This window comes from Miscanthus floridulus, unplaced genomic scaffold (assembly GCF_019320115.1).
Source record: "Miscanthus floridulus cultivar M001 unplaced genomic scaffold, ASM1932011v1 os_2016_1_2, whole genome shotgun sequence".
Taxonomy (NCBI): domain Eukaryota; kingdom Viridiplantae; phylum Streptophyta; class Magnoliopsida; order Poales; family Poaceae; genus Miscanthus; species Miscanthus floridulus.
The window spans coordinates 22,228-40,000 of NW_027098045.1; the positions used below are offsets into that span (position 1 = coordinate 22,228).

General features: G+C 43.3%; 1 long non-coding RNA gene across 2 annotated transcripts; it reads left to right on the plus strand.

Annotated features, from left to right (window-relative positions):
* Window positions 1-15,901: 15,901 nt before the first annotated feature.
* On the plus strand, window positions 15,902-17,773 carry LOC136534506 (uncharacterized). 2 transcript variants are annotated; one of them, XR_010778728.1, is made up of 4 exons: window positions 15,902-16,032; window positions 16,697-16,857; window positions 17,265-17,378; window positions 17,736-17,773. It is a non-coding gene; the product is annotated as an uncharacterized lncRNA (long non-coding RNA). The 2 variants fall into 2 exon arrangements; XR_010778727.1 differs by having other exon boundaries at window positions 16,697-17,378.

Sequence of the window (17,773 nt, forward strand, 5' to 3'; positions counted from 1 at the left end):
TTCGTAATCCAAATCTCGGGATGAGATTTTTATAAGGGGGGAGGGCTGTAACACCTTAGTGTTAAGCATGCACTAACATTCCATCCCATGAGCATAATCATTATCACCTTATGCATAAGCATCATTCATGCATTTCATTTCGAAAGAAATGAAGTATCATTTCGTGTGGTGCTTAAATTAATTAAAATTCAGTATGTTTAAAACACTGTGAAATGCCATGCTCATGTTTGGATGCCATGATTACTTGTTTTGATCACTAAATTAACTTGGAAATATTTAGGATGCAATTTGGAGCAAAGTTTATATTCAAAGTTTTGCCAAATTATGCTTTTAGAATAATTCTTAAAAATAAGGGTTTTGGGATTTAATTTACTTTAAATCTATAGTTCAAAATCTATATGGAATCTAACTTTGGTCATAAAAGCAAAGTCGTAGAGAATAAATTTTTGAGCAACTTTTATTTTTGGGCCAAAGTTTGAAACTACTTTGAAATTGCTCAAAATTTGCATTGAATGAAATAGGAATAGAAATTTATTTGAAAAAAATCACATTTTCACTTTATGGGCCGCCGCCTTGCTTTTGGCCTAGATCGCGACGCCGGACTGGCCTGCCTCCACGCTGGCCCGCTCGCTCGCTCGCTCGCCCGCACCACGCCCGACCGGCGACAGAGCACGCACGCCGCGTGGCCGCCATGCGCTGGCGAAGCTCGCCGCGTGTCGCAGCCGGCCTACCTCGCCCTCCACGCGCGTGCCTACATCTATCGAGCAGCGTCTGCCTCCCCTCCTCCATCTCATTTTCTCTCTCACTCGCTCAGCAGCAGCAACAGCCCCAGCGCATGCCCGCCTTCGCCACCGCGTGCCGCGCCTCGCCGGAACTCGCTCGCCCGGCCGTCCCAGCTCGCCGTCGACCCCTCCATCTCGCCCGCAGCTCCGCCTCCACATCGCGCAGCCTGTGCTCGTCCCCGTTCGATGTGGTAAGGCTTGAGCCGGCCGCTATTGCTGGCCAGAGCACGGTCGAGCTCACCGGAGAGCTCCGCTCCTGTAGGCACCCCCTCTCCGCTCCACCTTTCTCCTTCCTTTCGCGCAAGTAACCACCGCCTTGCCCTCGCGAACCTTGTGCGCTCCTCCCCATGCTTTGCCATGGCCGGAGTCAGCGTACCACCGACGAGCCGTGCCTCCACTCCGCCATGCGCGCCATCGAGCTTCCTTCTGAGCTCCTCCAGTGCCCGTTCTTGGCGCATCGGGTCCGCCTCGTTGCGGAGAGCCTCTGGTGGTGACCTCACCGCCAGCGAGCTCACCGGCAGCGAACGTCGGTCGGTCAGCGACGGCGCTGCTCGGCTCTGACTGACGTGTGGGCCCGATTTGACCAAGGGTCCCGCCTGGCAGCCCCTCTGGGTGCACTACACCGGGTGCACCTAGCGGTTTTGGGTTGGTGGAATTTTAGTGTTAAAGAAAATGAATTCAAAAATTGATTTAAAAAGCTTGTAAAATGTATATCTCCAGTTATATTGCTCCAAAAATGGTGAAACAAATTTTGTTGTGCTTCTTGTCACCAGATCTACATGATAAAAATATTGCATGTCGTTTTTGAGATACTTTTCTGTGGAGTTTTATTTAATCATTTAAATTGCTATTTTCTTGAGAAAGGCATAATAAATCATAGAAAGATCAGAAAAATGTCATTCCAAGTTTGTTACTCTTCTTGTGTAATGTACTTTCTGTGAAAAATATATTCCATGCATGTCCTGTAGAAAAAAATATGAGGTGTAGTTCAAGTGCCTTTAATGGCTGATTTTTGTTATTTTTGCTGGAGAGCAAAATTTGTATAAAACATGCATGTGATAATTTTTGTGCTGTGATTATTTACTATGTAGAACATAGGAAAAATATTACATATGTTGTTTGACACTTTTCACAGTACAAAGTATTTTCATGATCATAATTATGCCATAGCTTGTCATTTTTGTGTAGGCTATTCTACTTATCCAAATGCCATAAAACTCTGATGGTAGACTACTTAGGGTAGTACTGTGCTATGGTAATTTTCTAAGATTTTTCTAAGCTATAAAAATAGATGTTGCTATTCAAACCTATTACTAATTAGGGTTTAATCAAATGTTGCTTTATGCATGATTAAGAAAGTAGTGAAGCTTTGGTGTATCTTTGAAGCATTTAATGAGATGTGTTGACTTTGCATCTTAGTAGTAGAAGAGAATGCAGTAGATGACATGTGCTTGCAGTATATGTTCATGGATGATGTTGACTACCTTGCATGCAAGCATATTCATTTTGTTCATTTCATCCGATGTACCTTTTGCATAAGCACTTACGCATCTGCATCATACAGGATCGCAAACCGAGAGTCCGGTCGTCATACCTGAGGATCCCGAGGAGCAGCTCGAGGTGCAGCCGCAAGAAGTGACCAAAGCAGACGAGGAGGACGTTGAGGAACTTCCGGAGTGCCCCGATCACCGCCCGAGCTCCTTCGAGAGAGGCAAGCCCTAGAGCATTTTTCTCCCCGGTTTGCGATTATTAATTAATGCTTTATTTTAATTGATGCATTACGTTCAGGAGTTGTTTGCAACCGTTGCTACATTATACCTTGTTTACCTTTGTTATACTACCTCCTTGTTACCTTGGTATCCGCAGTCGAGTCAATGCTTAGCTGGCTTAGATCGGTAGAAGTCGGGTGATTTCCTATCATCTGCGAGCTATAGGTGGATACCTGGATCTGCTTGGATAACTATGTAGTCATGGTATAACTAAGTGTTAATTGAAGTTGAGACCGAACGGAGACTTATAGAGTTTTGGACTGTAGTGCTTTCTGTCTGTGTCGATTAAGGACCGACCATTGTTGGGCCTCGAGTCATGTTGAACGCATGTCTTACATTTAGCTGGCCGAATAAAGTACCTTTCGACCACGAAGCTGGGAGATTATTCGGGCCGAGTAGATTGCCCATAGCGCACTGTACCAAAGCAGGTGTGGTAGGACACGGGGGCGCGATGATAAGACGAAGGCAGTCGGTCGGCCCTCAGGTACATGTGGTTCCTAGCAAACTCAAGATTTTTCTTGGATAGTTGACTCGGTGACCGATACCTCACTTTAGCGGGTGAGTGAGGTTTGTGTAAGGAATAAATCACCAGCTGGTTAGGGATCGATTCGAATCACCATCGCTCCTGGATAGTGAGCACTTGACTTGAGTTACTTCATCGTAGTAATGTTGATGGAACACTTGGACAGTTATAATGAATTTGACATTATGGAAGTTGTTAATGATCATTGGTTATCATTATTTGCTTAATCACATGCTTGCTCTAGTATAGGTGCAAATGTAGTCGACAGGTTAATAATAATTAACTTGACAATAATGCTTTTGGAAAGGTTCTTGAAATACTAAAAATGCCTCTTTTTGCAAATGAGTCCGCTACCCTACTATAAAGCCCTTCATAATCCTTGGTGTCATGTTATTTTCGGTTATGTTGGGTAAGTCTAGCTGAGTACCTTCTCGTACTCAGGGTTTTATTCCCACTTGTTGCAGATGGGCAGATGTATTACGGCTACTGTATCAACTGCCTTTATCCTACGATGGGTGATGCTTAGGACCATGGGCATGGTCATCCCTTATGTCTCATCTAATGTTTTTGTTGGAGATGATCATTAGCTGGCACTGTATTTGAACTCCGTGTGGGTGTGTGTGGTTTTGAACAAATGGCTTCTGCTACTTCTATTTGAACTCATTTTGTAATAACTATGTTTAAACTCTGATGTACCTATGATGCGAACTTTTATGTAATATGTGATGGTGACTGCTAAACTTATTATGATCTTGGCTGGTATGTGAGTTGGTTTAAAATCCTTCGTGATTTCACATACTACCGAGTTATACGGGCTTAAGTTTGCTAAATCGTCTGCTCCGGTGGATGATTTTTTTACTTAATTTCGTATAATTGGTCGGTTCTGTTACAAATGCCTCCTGCAGATGCATTAAATCCACAAGCCAGATAGCCTTGCATATCCTTAGAGTCTTTTTTTCCTCCTGACGGGTAAGTCTTGCGAAGTATAATTGAGTACTCAGGGTTTGTTCTATCCTCTTGCAGTTGACAGGCGGATGCTAGAGCTGACTTGTGTATGGATTCCTCCTGGTGGGCTCAGAGAGGATTCCTTTACGCTGCGATCATAGTTTTTATTTATAATTCTCACTAAATGTTTTTATAAATAGAAGTTTTATAATATGTTGTCATAGCTTATATATCAATGCTTAACCATGTCATGAATAGACATTTATTTTCGCTATAACTCTGATCACATATTTATATTTTGTTGTTAAATTAAATTATTCATAACTCTGATGTTGTATTAAAGTGATGTAAGAAATGACTTAAGAATGTTGTAAGCTTTATTCTCTCTTTTATGATCCTGATGAAAAAATGTGGATTTTTGGGTTCTCCCTTGGGGTGTGCCCAACGGAACTGCGTAATTTATTGTCCTCCCTTGAGTACTTAGAGTCTAATAGAAGACAAGTACTCCTATGAGACATTAGAATAGGCGGTTCTGCCACATCGCTTCCCGATGGGTGAGTTCTCCTTCCCTTGCTTCAATTGCATAACATTAGTGCCATGTTTGGTGTGATTAGGATTGGATTAAACTGTGTAGATATATATATGTTGTTCATCTATAGGAATGACATCGAGACCAGTTTCAATCTAGAAATCAGGATAATTAGTCCAACTATGCATGGAGCATGGTATGGCATTAACAAAGTTGTTGATTCAAACACTATAAATTTTAAAGACCTTGTTGATGAAATTGTGGATGAGTTTCTTTGCAGGTATGGTGATGTAGTGAAGTTGTTCTATTTCTGTGCTGATAGCAAGTCCAACATACAAATTCATTCAGACCAAGACTATGGACAAGAAGTTAGTACTCTACATTGCCAAAAGTTGACTATGTCACCAATAATTTAGCAGAAAGCTTCAACAATTGGATCAAAAATGATAAGGGATGCATCTAGATGACTTGATGGATACTATAAGACAGAAGCTTCTTATCAAGTGGAACCAGAGGAAAAAATTGCAAATAAAATGGAAAGAAAAATTTTGCCACACATCATAACTAAGCCGAAGGAGCAAAGTAGGAACCTTGACATTGATGTTGTCACTAGCTCACTTGATGGGATTGCAGAAGTTATGGCAAGAGGATGTTCTAGTTATAGGTTTGTTGTCAACCCACGGGAAAGGACATGCTCATGCAGAGCATGGCAAGTTTCTGGATTACCTTGTACGCATGTAATTGCCTTCATCACCTCTATATCTGGAGAGAAGATAGAAGATCATGTGGACAGCTACTACTCTGTAGAGAGCTTCAGGGCTGCCTATGATGGTAGAATCCCTGCTATACCAGACAAATCCATGTGGCCCAAAGCAGAATATAGTTTCTTCATGCATCCTCCATTGTTGAAGCCAACAGCTGGTAGGAGAAGGCAAAAAAATATACAAGGGAGCAGTAGAGGGTAGCAGCAAAGGAGCCAAGGGTAGGCATCAGTGTCCAATCTGTCAGCAATATCAACATCATTGGTACACTTGTAAGGATGGTGACCCAGCAAACATAGCAGCAATGCTTGCTGAAAGGTAATATAGAACCTAAACTTTGTAATTATTTTTACATGTTTACATTGTTGCTAACATATCTGTCCATGAAAAGGTCCACCTAAAAAGAAGAAAAAGAAGATAGCACCAGCTACTACTGAGACCAGCATTGTGCCTGCAGCACTTGCACAAAGGATGGTCTTTATAGTTCTACCTACTGTTGCGGATTTATCAAAGAAAAGGAAGAACAAATCATCATCATCAATTGTTGCGAAGAAACAAAAGAGTACTTCCAATACTTCAACTGCTGAAGCTAGTGACCCTTCTGTGAGGTAAGTTAATTTTCTATAATTGTCTTCTCACCACTTTAATAGGTTAACTAACTGTTTTTACTCACGTCTCCTTTTTTAGAGGATCCAGAACAGGATCGAATCATTTAGATCCTTTGGCGATTACTTACCCTTCAAGATCAAGTGAGCATCACACAGCTGATAAGAGCGCAAGTCAGCAACAGCACAAGAAGAAGAGGGCCATTCCGGAAAAAACTGACTCCAAACAAGGCTAGTCCAGCCATGTCAACCCGCAGCAAGGTCCCTAGTTCCCCTTCTAGTCCGGCCATGGGAACTAGAAGCAAGAAAAGACTTGATCTTTGATGAGTTTGCATCTCTATGGCATACTGCTTTTGTAGTCTTGAGGTCTGCATAACCAAATAATGTTTAAACTAGTAATGATGTTAATGTGACTACCTTTTGTCTCCAAATTGTACTTTGTAATCAAGCTGATTATGTATTCTGGTTGTCGCAATTATCGAATTTTTATTTATTGGAATTGTCGCAATTGTTATATTTATTGGTTCTCGCAATTGTCGAGTTTATATTTATTGGTTGTCGCAATTGTCGATTTTATATTTATTTGAATTTTTATGTGCACACACACAAGTTGTCATAGTGGTACAGAGGAAAAGTGAAGCTTTTTTACAACACGGCAGTGGCACCAGAGAAAACAGGGAAAATTTGATGGATACCATAACTAAGGGTAAAAGAGTCATTTCCGCTGGCCGTTAGCTGCTGTTACGAGTAAAATGGATGGAAGTAGTACGTAGGGAAAGAAAATTTCAGTACAAGGATACCAGGAGAACTTTTCGTTTTTTCGATGGTATACATATAATATCGATCTTTTATAACGGCACACGGCTAAAAGGCTCATAAATCTACCCTTTCTTCATTGAATTCACTCCATTGTAGCGTACGGCGACATAGGTGTGACAGCAGTGTGATGTAACGCGAGATTTAGCCGGCCGCATCGCTTGCAATTGATGACGGCGAATATTCACTACTCATCCAGTCATCATCCCCACGGGTGGCTTTCGCCAGGCGTTTTCACCACACAACACCACCAAGGCCCTTAGCTCGTCGATCTCCTCTCCAGGATATTTTTCCGGCAAATCTGGAGTTAGTGGTCCAGATTACAGCGATTAGGATCTCGTTTATCCGTCCGTCGTCCGCTACCTCCCAAGGCTCCATCGCATTCCACCAGCCTCGATCCTCCGCTGGGCTCTGCTTCTGGTTTTCTTCATCGCTTGATTGGCTTCCATCCATCTATCCTTCCCACCATGCATCATTCAAAGCCCAAAAAAGCTAGCGAGCAACCGACCGAGCTCCAATTCTGTGTGCGGCGCCCTCCGGTTTCGGCTGCGACTCTGATTTGATTGACATGGCCGGCCGGCACACAGATCGATCGACCGATCTTTGCATTGCATCTGTTATTAGCTAGGGCAGTGGTGGCGTCCACGTGTCAGGTTTACCACGCTCGTCACTCGTCAGCCAATCATGAAGCACTCAATCGAGAATCTGAATCGCCACCGGATCCATCACCCGGCCAGCAGCCACTGGAATTTCTGAGAAACAGAAACAATATGGAGGTGTGTCAATTTTCTGAGACCGTGTAGTGTAACAAATAACTCAAGAAAGAAAGAAAGTAATTATCCGGAGCTTGACCTGAAAGCCGGAAAGGTAAATGGATGAGGTCAAAGTAATTATCCGGAGGTTGACCTGAAAGCCGGAAAGGTAAATGGATGAGGTCTCCGCCCCCCAATTTCTTGCGTTGTTTCACTGTCAAGGGTCTCGAGGAAAGTAACGGCCAGCAACCGAAATTGAAGGGTGCTGACAAGGACCTGACCTGGCGCGCCCACGAGCGAGCCACAGCCCACAGCTAGCCAGCCTACCAAAAGCGTCACAACAGGTGTCTGCGTCCGCCATGAATTCAGGGAGTGTTCGACTGCCATTATAAACCAGCTTATAAGGCATGGTACAGTATTTTTCTCTCCCAACAAATCAGTCCGTACAAATCAGCACAAGCGGCTTTACGAGCAGCCGAACATAGCCTCAACCAGCCGTCCAGTACATAGCACCCTCTATGAATGAAACACGAACACGGGAGGCGATGAGCATGACGATGCATAATCACATGACTAATTAATATACTGGGAGATGGGAGAGGAGGAGGAGCAATCAGCAGCAGGCAGGCAGGCAGGCAGTCTGGCCTCACCCCTCACTGTTGGGCGTTTGACAATTTGCCTGTACCTGCATGCGCCTCTGAAGATTTTCAGGCACGCACAACTACAAGAAAGGGTACTGTGCTCAGACAGCAATGGGTTTGGCTCTTTGCCCTGTCTCTGCCTTATCCCATTATCCACTCTGGGAGTGGGTGGTTAGCTGGGGCAGGCATCTCATTCTACTGCCCCTGCCCCTTCGGCCTTCCCAAACCAAACCCTCTTCTCTACTTCTACCGTTGTACGTTCTACCACTACCATGGCGTTCTTTCACATGCCTTCGACAAGGGCACCTTCAACAGTGATAGCAGTCAACAGCACCAGTCCCTCTTCTATATATATAAAAAAAAAAGCAGTCCCATGCCAATTATGCTGTAGCAACAAAAATAGAAGCGAACGAATTCGTTATAAACTGCAAAAAATGTTTGGAACGCGGAAATTGGGGGAGTGGTTCGCAACTTGTGAGGAAATTCGAAAACATCCTTTCCTGCCTCCAAAAGAGCCTGCGCCGTTACATCTCTCTTTCCTGCTTCCCATTTTCCAGGATGGCGTCAAGGATATGCTTCTGATACCACGATGGCGAGATGCTATGTATGCGAATGCAGAGGATCGATCCCAATAATTCAGATGTGGGGGTCCAAGAGATCACGGGGATCTACCAATGGAGACGTGCAAATTGGTAGCCACTCGACCCTTTCTTTCTCTCAAGTTTATACCACAGCAAATGGTTCCAAAAGTAGTGAGAACTGAGGACTCACCCCGGCTGGCCTGCAAATGGATCAGTAGATCTTTTTTTTTCAATCATGCTTTACATAGAGTATACCAAGGAGTCATACGTGACATCATATTTCAGTTTCAGTCACTTAAAAAAAAATCAGTTTCAGGAATACAAAACTTTAATGGCTAAAGTTTCAAAGCAATACAAAATCTACAGTAGCTAAGTCAGTAAATTAAGCAAAGATGATTGGATATACTTTATAAGTTCTGTTCATATGTTTATGTATAAACTTGGTCATTGAAAAAATCCAGAATATCTCGCAGGTATGATTGGGTATACCTTATCTTTGTAAGACTAGCTATATCACTTCAATGACATGACCATAATTTTGTTGTTTTTCTCCATACGGATTTATTGATTATTAAAGAAACCTTTAATAATCAATGAACCAATGTGGAGAAAAACTACAAAATTATGGTCATGGTATTAATGAACTGTGAAATTCATCTCCCATGTTTTATGAGATAGTGTGGCAGAACCGCCCGAAATAACACGTTTTTCGAGGCACTCGTCTTTCACTAGACGCTAAGCACCCGAATGTGAGCTATATCGAATAGTTCCATGGAGCACACCCTATGGGAGAACCCAAAAATCTACATTTTTCAATAGGATCATAAATGGGAGAATAAAGCTTACAACATTTTAGCCATTTCTTACGTCACTTTTCGTGCAACATTAGAGTATAATATTTATTGTTTATAACAGCGGAATATAACCAGGTTATCAGAGTTTCAGCGGAAATAAAATCATTTAATGACAAGTCAAACATTAACATGATGATCTGTTATATACATCATAACAGGTTATAAGTTTTTTCATTGTAAAATATTTTGGGTGGAAGTTTTAAATAAACTCTTTGTCCGCAACGTTAAGGAAATCCTCGCTGAGCCCACCAGGAGGTTTCCACGTATAAGTGTCAGCTCCACATCTTCCTGTCACCTGTAACAGGGTAGAACAAACACTGAGTACTCAATTGTACTCCGCAAAACTTACTCGTTAGGAGGAAAGAAAAGACTCCAAGAATATGCAAGGTTGTCTGGCTTGTGGGTTTATTGCATCTGCAGGAAGCATTACTAAGCGTGCATCCTTATATTCAATTTCTTTAGCAGTCATCATTAGGTCATAAACTAACCATTCTATGTAAGCACTTGTGCTACTTTTCAAGTAGGTGGTAAGCAATCAGAACTATTTTACCATCTTTCATATTCCAGTTACTACGGTGCTAGACGGTAGACAAGTCGTACCGGATTACCCGGCGATTCGCGAATCAATGTGCACAGCTGGGTACCCCGAAACATACGCCCCGCTTGTACCCCAGGCACAAGCAGGACAAAACCCACCACTCTCCTGTCAAGGGGTCTATGTCCCCGTCCAAACTTGGACTCCAAGTCCCCACACCTGAGTCTCAGACTCAGTGTGGTGCTTAGACCTCCACCATCCCCACCTCTAATCAGTCGGTCCGGAAAGAGCCGGAACCCACGACAAGAGAGCAACGAGCCTTCTCTACTCCCATAAACAAGTATGTGTTCAGGATAATAAGTTTGTGACCTGACTAGAATCCAATGCAACAGACGGTCCTTAACCGACACAGGCGGAACAAGCACAATCCGAGCCTCGCTCGAATGCCAAACCAAGTCCAGATCCAAGTACCATTCCGCCCGGTCTCTAATTGTCATTCATACATTTTCTATGTGATAGTAATATAATAACAACAATAATATCTTTTCTATCTCTCGCGAGTGACAGGCAATCACTCGGCTTCTATCGGAGTCCTGTAGAATAGCAATATATACGATCCTGTCATACTAGTAAAACTCATAGGATAAGAATATATATATATATATATATATATATATATATATATATATATATATATATATATATATATATATATATGCAAGTGGGTTTCATTCAACTCCTTAAACTTAATGCACAAGCATAAAATAAAGTGCAGAATAATAGGGGTTATGCACCGGGGCATGCCTGGGTAAGATATAACCAAAAGTTAGCATTTCATCATGGTGACAAGATCATCAAGGCATCATCTTTTCCGCTACCTCGGTCAACTCCACGATCCATCGTTGTTCCTATTATGATATACGTGGATGCAACGCAGAGACGCAATTAATCAATGATAACAGCAACTCTATAATATCATTACGCTCTGCGAGCTAACGAGCTAGCTTAATGACTAACGTACTAGTTTACGTATCCACGTCGCCAAGTAATGCTTGTTCCGAAAAATATTTTCGTTCTACAAACCCCCAACTAATTTTTGACATTTGATTGATTAAATATATATTTTTGTACTAGGGCTCATTTAGTTACCTTACCAAACTAATTTTTATGGAGATACAAAAATTACCGTGAGCACCTATATTGTTAGGAGTCTACTGTAAAAATTTCAGGGCCAGTACATCTACCAATTCATCACAATAATTCCTACAAGTTCTTGTTTTACCCATTTTAAGTGCTTCAAATTAATTAGTCTACTCTAGAAAATTCTATGAAACTAAGTGAACAAAATACATTATCAGATAGGTCATGATTTTAGGAACCTAACAAAATTAGTTTCATAATTTTTTTCAGCTACACAAATTTTTCTTGAATTTACAAATTTACCCTAGAAACTAATTTGGAAACGCTTTAGAAAAAGGAAAAGTCGGTGGCCAACGATTTCAGCCCAACAACCAAAACGGCCCGCGATGGGGAGCCTACGCGTGTAGCGGGCCGGCCCAACAAGCGGCCAGCGACAGGGAGCCCACGTGCGCCTCCGCACCTTTTTTGCAGAAAAACCCTCAGCGTAACAGATTATCACGCGACGTCACTAAGCACTATTACACCAGAGACAAGCTTTGCACTAAGGACCCTAGATGTTTCCTCCTTCACAACGGGGAGGTCCCTGCTCTACCCCGCGTTCACTGGCATGGTGACCAGCGGCATGGGCGGCTGCGCTGGGCACCCCAAGCTCGCTACCACGGGGGTAAGGAGCCGACCTTTGCCTACCGCTAAGCGCACACTCCTAGGTAGCAGTGGGGAGCTTAACAGCGCACTACCTAGGGCTAGCCCCAGCGGTGGGCGGAGCCATGCCACGGCGTGCTCGTTTCGGCGACCTAAGGCTCTATCGAGGTGGTGGCGGTGACGGATGAGCACCAGCAGCTCACCAGGGTTCGCGCTGCAGTGGTGGTTGATGCAGAGGAGCGACAAGGTGACCCGGCCATGTGCGCCCGCACCTCACGATGGCCTACTGAGCGTGACACCGGCACACCACCACTCTGATGGCGGACTCCCTGGACAAAACAACACGAGCACCAAGCGGAGGGGTCAAGGCGAGTTCAGGGGTACAAGGAATTGAACTGCTACCAACTCTATGCCCTTACCTCCCTGATTCACCGGTGCGGCAGTGCACTTGGCCGGCAGCAAGAAAAATGCCAAATTGGTGGCCGGCAGTCCACGGCTGGACTCGATGTGAGAGAGACATCTAGCTAACTACCTAAACCACTCGTGAATGCGAGGAATTGCTGCTAAGCTGAGCGGTCGAAGAGAGGGGGAAGAAAAGCGATGGCTCTGCTCATGGTGCGGCCGATGAACGAGCAGGCGAGCGGATACAATCGGATTAAGACGAGTAGGTTCAGTTGGCGACGGCAGTGCAAGCATGTGCACACGAGTGACGAAGTAGTGGGAGGGCTTGGCGCGACGCACTTGAGTTGGAGCAGCCAAGGTCGAGCGGTCTCATCGGTATCGGCTACCGGGGATAGGCGAGGCAGAGGGGCATCACCCTCGCCACAGCGATCGGGGTCATCGACTTAGATGCGACGAACAGAGGGGCCATGCCGGGTTGCGACATGGTAGTTGGATCGAGCGGCGAGACGGGCGCCGTGTCGACCACACGGCGGTCGCCGCGACATCGCCCTGGCCTACCCACGTCGTGGCCGGCAGTGCGCCCACGATGGCCACGCGACAGCAGCCCTGCGGCTAACCCGGCCTCACGAAACATGATCGAGGCTAGCCCAGCGCGCGATAGGCAACCTCCGAGACCGGCCCACGGCACGGCCAAAGCCATGAACGGCCAGGCAACGGCAGCGCACGGTGACCGCGAGCTCGGACCGAGCGGCTGCTATCAGTGGCGTGCACGAATTTTAAAGCTCCAACCAAAACCAACCCAGCTCGGTTGAGACCAAACCAATTTGCCAACGCTCAAGAGGGTCCTAAAGGCTATCCCAAATAGCATCAAACGCAAACTTAGATGAACTATCGAGAGAGATAGAGACACGCCAAAATAGGTTCGTCAAAGTAGGCGCTGATTCACGAACGGAGCGCCAAAACCTGACCGCAACGCGTTCTAACAAAGTTTGGAAAATTTTTATGAGAGCAACGTGATCTCCAACACGACTTTGACCTACACCATGCTCATGTACTCACTTTGGTACAACCAACAGTGCAAAAACACGAATCTAGTGTTTAAGAAATTTAATCAAAATTTAAATGCCAAAACGGCATCGTCATTAGGTTTTCAGACGACCATTTTAGTTCTAGAGGTTGGGATTAAATTCCAACTTCAATCAATGAGCTATCAAAAAAAACTATTGAACAACATTTATTTACCAAAACAAAGGTTGCATTGTCATCTACCAAGTTTGTACTTCCAACTTTATTTAAGTGCCACATACATGTTCTATAGTATTTTTGCTTAATAAAAAATGGTTTTAAACCCTAAGTGATATAACATGACTATTGAATCAACTTTCGTTTAGCACTTTTGTTGATCGTTTTGAGTTACGGAAATTGATCTACACACTTTATCACATGCATTGACACATAAACATGATGCTCATGACATAGTTTAGTAAGTTGTTTAAGCGGTAACACCGAGAATGTTACAGATAATCCGCAATGATAAATACAGTAGGGCATGTTTAAGAGCTCAATGGTCGGATGTTCAAAGCCCCAACTTTTTGCCATGATGCTTCTACCCTAGTCAATGCAACTGGCATTACTCTAGCTCGCATAGCTATTGGCACTGGTGTCAACCTCATCATCCAGTGAAGTTTTGCCTTGTGTGCACCACCACTGGTAGTCACCACCGGCTTGCAACTTAGGCACCTCGGTAAGCTAGGAAACCATTTTGGTAAATCCAGAGCCCAAAAATCGTAACTCATTGGAGTTGTTCTCCATTCAACACCAAAGATGAAGGACATGTTGCATAGCAAATCAATTGTACCTAAGGGCTTATTTGGATGCAAATGTACCTACCTTAATCTGTATCTAATGAAGTGAACTAGAGTGAAATTTAAACTAAATTACACCTCAAGCCACTCCGACACATAAAGATTGAGGTACATACGTGTGTATCCGAATAAAGCCTCGATTCCCAAGTGGAGAAACACGTCCAGACTAGACATTAATACCAGTAGATGAGGGTCTCGTGCAGAGGTTCAAACCAAACACGTCCTTAAATTTACAGAGACCAGTAACTCTCGAAACAGTATAGTCCTGCGTTAATTGTATTATTATTTTCCTCAAAAAACTGCATAGTAATTGTTACAGAAAAGTGGGTAGCCATCATGAAAGTGATGGTCAGGAAAGTGGTTCGTGTGTCCTCCACAGCACACCACTTTTTACTGTGTGATAACGTGTGTAGACCCAGAGTTTTGTGTACGAGCCCTCGTGACTTGTCTGGTGCGCACGTGGCGTCTCCACAGCCACTACCTCGGTCTCAGACGTGAAGCACTATGGCGAGCGAGCCTTGGCATCTTCATCTCATCGCATCTCAGGCCTGGTCTAAATTCAGGTACAAAGTTTCGAGCTATCGGGTATCTTACGGGGAGTCGTACGGAATATTCGAATAATAATAAAAAATAAATTATAGAATCTATTAGTAATCAACGAGACGAATTTATTAAACATAATTAATCCGTTATTAGTATATGGGTTACTGTAGCACAACATTATCAAATCATGAACTAATTATGCTTCAAAGATTCGTCTCACACATTAGTCACAAACTGTATAATTAGTTATTTTTGAGTCTATATTTAATACTACATGTATGTGTTAAATATTTGATGGGATAGAAAATAAACTTTAAGAGGATAAAGTAAACGAGGCCTCACTGCAAGGGTAGACCACACAAGGAAAATGACAGGCGAATTTGCTCTTCATTTTTGTGACCACCAACCTGGTTTTCGGGTGCACACCAAGGAAAGTAACTGCTTCTCTGTATGAAGCATTACCTTTCTTGCTGTCTTCATTTTCGGGGTATTAACCTTGTAAATTGTAATGACTTTATTCTGAACGAGGTCTGTAATTTTGCAACTGTGCTGATTTATTTCCGTAATAAAAATATCACAAGCTGTTCTATCAATCATTGCTTGAATTATTGACATTTTCTCTAATTGCGTATCGTTTTTCTCTTTGCCTAGTCATCGTCATAATGAAACTGTGTGCTGGAACATGGGATCAACTGATTTGATATCACACTCAAATTAGTTGAACTATGCTTAAGTGCTTCGCCATCTAGTACCAGTTTTGTGAAAACCACTGCATCACCGGTGACTAGGATACTTGGAGAAACCAAATTGATGACTCATTGTATTGTCTAGGGCAGAACACTACTGTGTGCGCATTGATTGGTTACTTAATTAATCTTCAAACTCCTTATTTGGTGTGAAAATAAAAATGCAAATATTCTTTTTTGTGCATTTTGGTATGTCTATGTGGTTTTCACTATGACGAAGCAATGAATCGGAGATTGTGAAGATTTAAGTTCCACTTTTTTTATATAAAAATACACCATGTTCAGTATTTTTTAAAGAATCTTACGTTACATATATGAAGTAACATTAAAAAAACACTTGGAAAAAATCCAGACGCAAAAATTTATTTATGCACAAAGAAAAAGAAGTTCCAATAAGCCGAGAGAAGCTTTAGATACCTTTTTGGCCACCCATCATATACTCTGTCTTCTTTTCTTCCCTATAAATTTGTGAACCTCTCCATATCACATAGAGAGAGAGGGAGGGAGGGAGGGAGGGAGACAGGAGAGAGGAAGACAGAGAGAGATGCGGTAACCCAAGAACTGCTCTTATGCATGAAGCAGCCATAAGCATTGCTATTAGGTGCTGATTCCCCTCTTGTTCTTTGTTTTCTATTTCCCCCTCTTGCTCTTCTTCTTCGATGATTGGCTGGGAACTACATCTTGGGATTTCTTTTTTCTCGCTTTCTTTTGTTATTATTGGCCTTGCTATGGTCATGTGGGTGATTCTTTGCCTGTTTTGTCTGTGAGATGGCAAGCATTTATTTGTTCTTTTGGGCCACTGGATTAGCTGTGAGTTTTTTAACCCCCTGCCTTATCCTGAGCTCAGTCTACTCATATTGCATCAGACAAAAAATGGCAAACAGTTTCCATGAATATGGCTGTTCATCAAAATCCTTAGTACCAGGTTTAATCTCTTCAAACTAGCGAAATTTCTTAAAAGTTGGTTTGGTCCTTGAAAAAAGCTTGTTGGCTGAGCTGGTGGGATTATGGAGTAGAGTTCTTTTTCTGCAGTTTTGTTAATAGACCTGAGGCACCCGACTTGAGGAGAAATTGGAACCTGAACCTGAAAGATTTGATTCTGACGTGCATTCAGAGAATCGATTTTTCTGTTTCCCAAGGAATCCTCAAGTCGATTGTTGCTAGCCAAGCACTCTTGTGTGCATTCTCTCCAAGATTTGTGGATTTCAGTGCAACTGAAGCCTCTCGCGCTCTGTTTCATCAGCATCTCCTGCACTTTTTTCCAGGGTTTCATGCAGGGCAAAGCAGCTGGTTTCTGCCGCCTGAACGCCGCCGGAATCTGCGAGGCCTTCCCGAGCAGCGTCATCGAATAAGGCAGCCGGCACGGCAATGCCGGTTCCCCTTGCCCCGTATCCGACTCCTCCGGTGCCATTCACGCCGCCCAATGGTAAAATCTTTTTTGTCCCCCAGTTACCACCTCAGATGTGCACAGGGTAATTTTGGCATGCAAGGAGTGTTGCTAGGTACCAAGAAATGCTGGGATGTATGGAAGTTATATAAAAAATAAGTTTGTTTTTATCAAGGCGTGTTAATCATACAGTTCAGATGCTGCTTAATTTTGGCTACAACCTTCAGTTTCTGGTTCAGAACATGCAGCAGTTCCTTCTGCTTGGTAAAACTTTTATGTTTTTATGTAACAAATTGCCCAAAAACTGTGGGAATGGACTGTGGAGCTTTATCTGCTGACTTTGATGTTGCAATGCATGAAAGGGGCCTTTTTGAAACAGAGGTTCGATTATTGTGTAGCAGAAAATTCATACACGAAGTGTCCTTTGTCCGTCCTGCAATTTTCAGGGGGGCAAAGCCAGCTTGTCTGCACCGGATGCCGGAATCTCCTCATGTATCCAGCTGGTGCGACGTCGGTCTGCTGTGCAGTTTGCAGCACCGTCACCGCTGTGCCGGCTCCAGGTACACACATGAATTACCTTCGTTTCGGTTTGAAGAATTTGCGAGTAAGTAACACGGCATCTGAACATTGAGCCACATTTGTGCGTGGAGAACTAGTATCATACTGTCCATTTCGTCTTTCTGTTCTTTTTAACCAGCTGAGAAGTAGCATTTGCTGTATCCATAAAGTTTTGCATCTTGCAAACTATATATACACATAGGAGATGAGAGCTTTTATTCACTACAGAGATCTATAGTTGTAGGTTTCATGATAGTTCAGGGAGATCAATGGGGACAAGTTTGTTTGCCCTCTGAAGCGTTGCAATTCTGGTGCAGTAGCAGTACTGGTTGTTGGCCTGAAATGTGAATTTTCTGCAGGAACTGAGATGGCACAGTTAGTTTGCGGAGGATGCCAC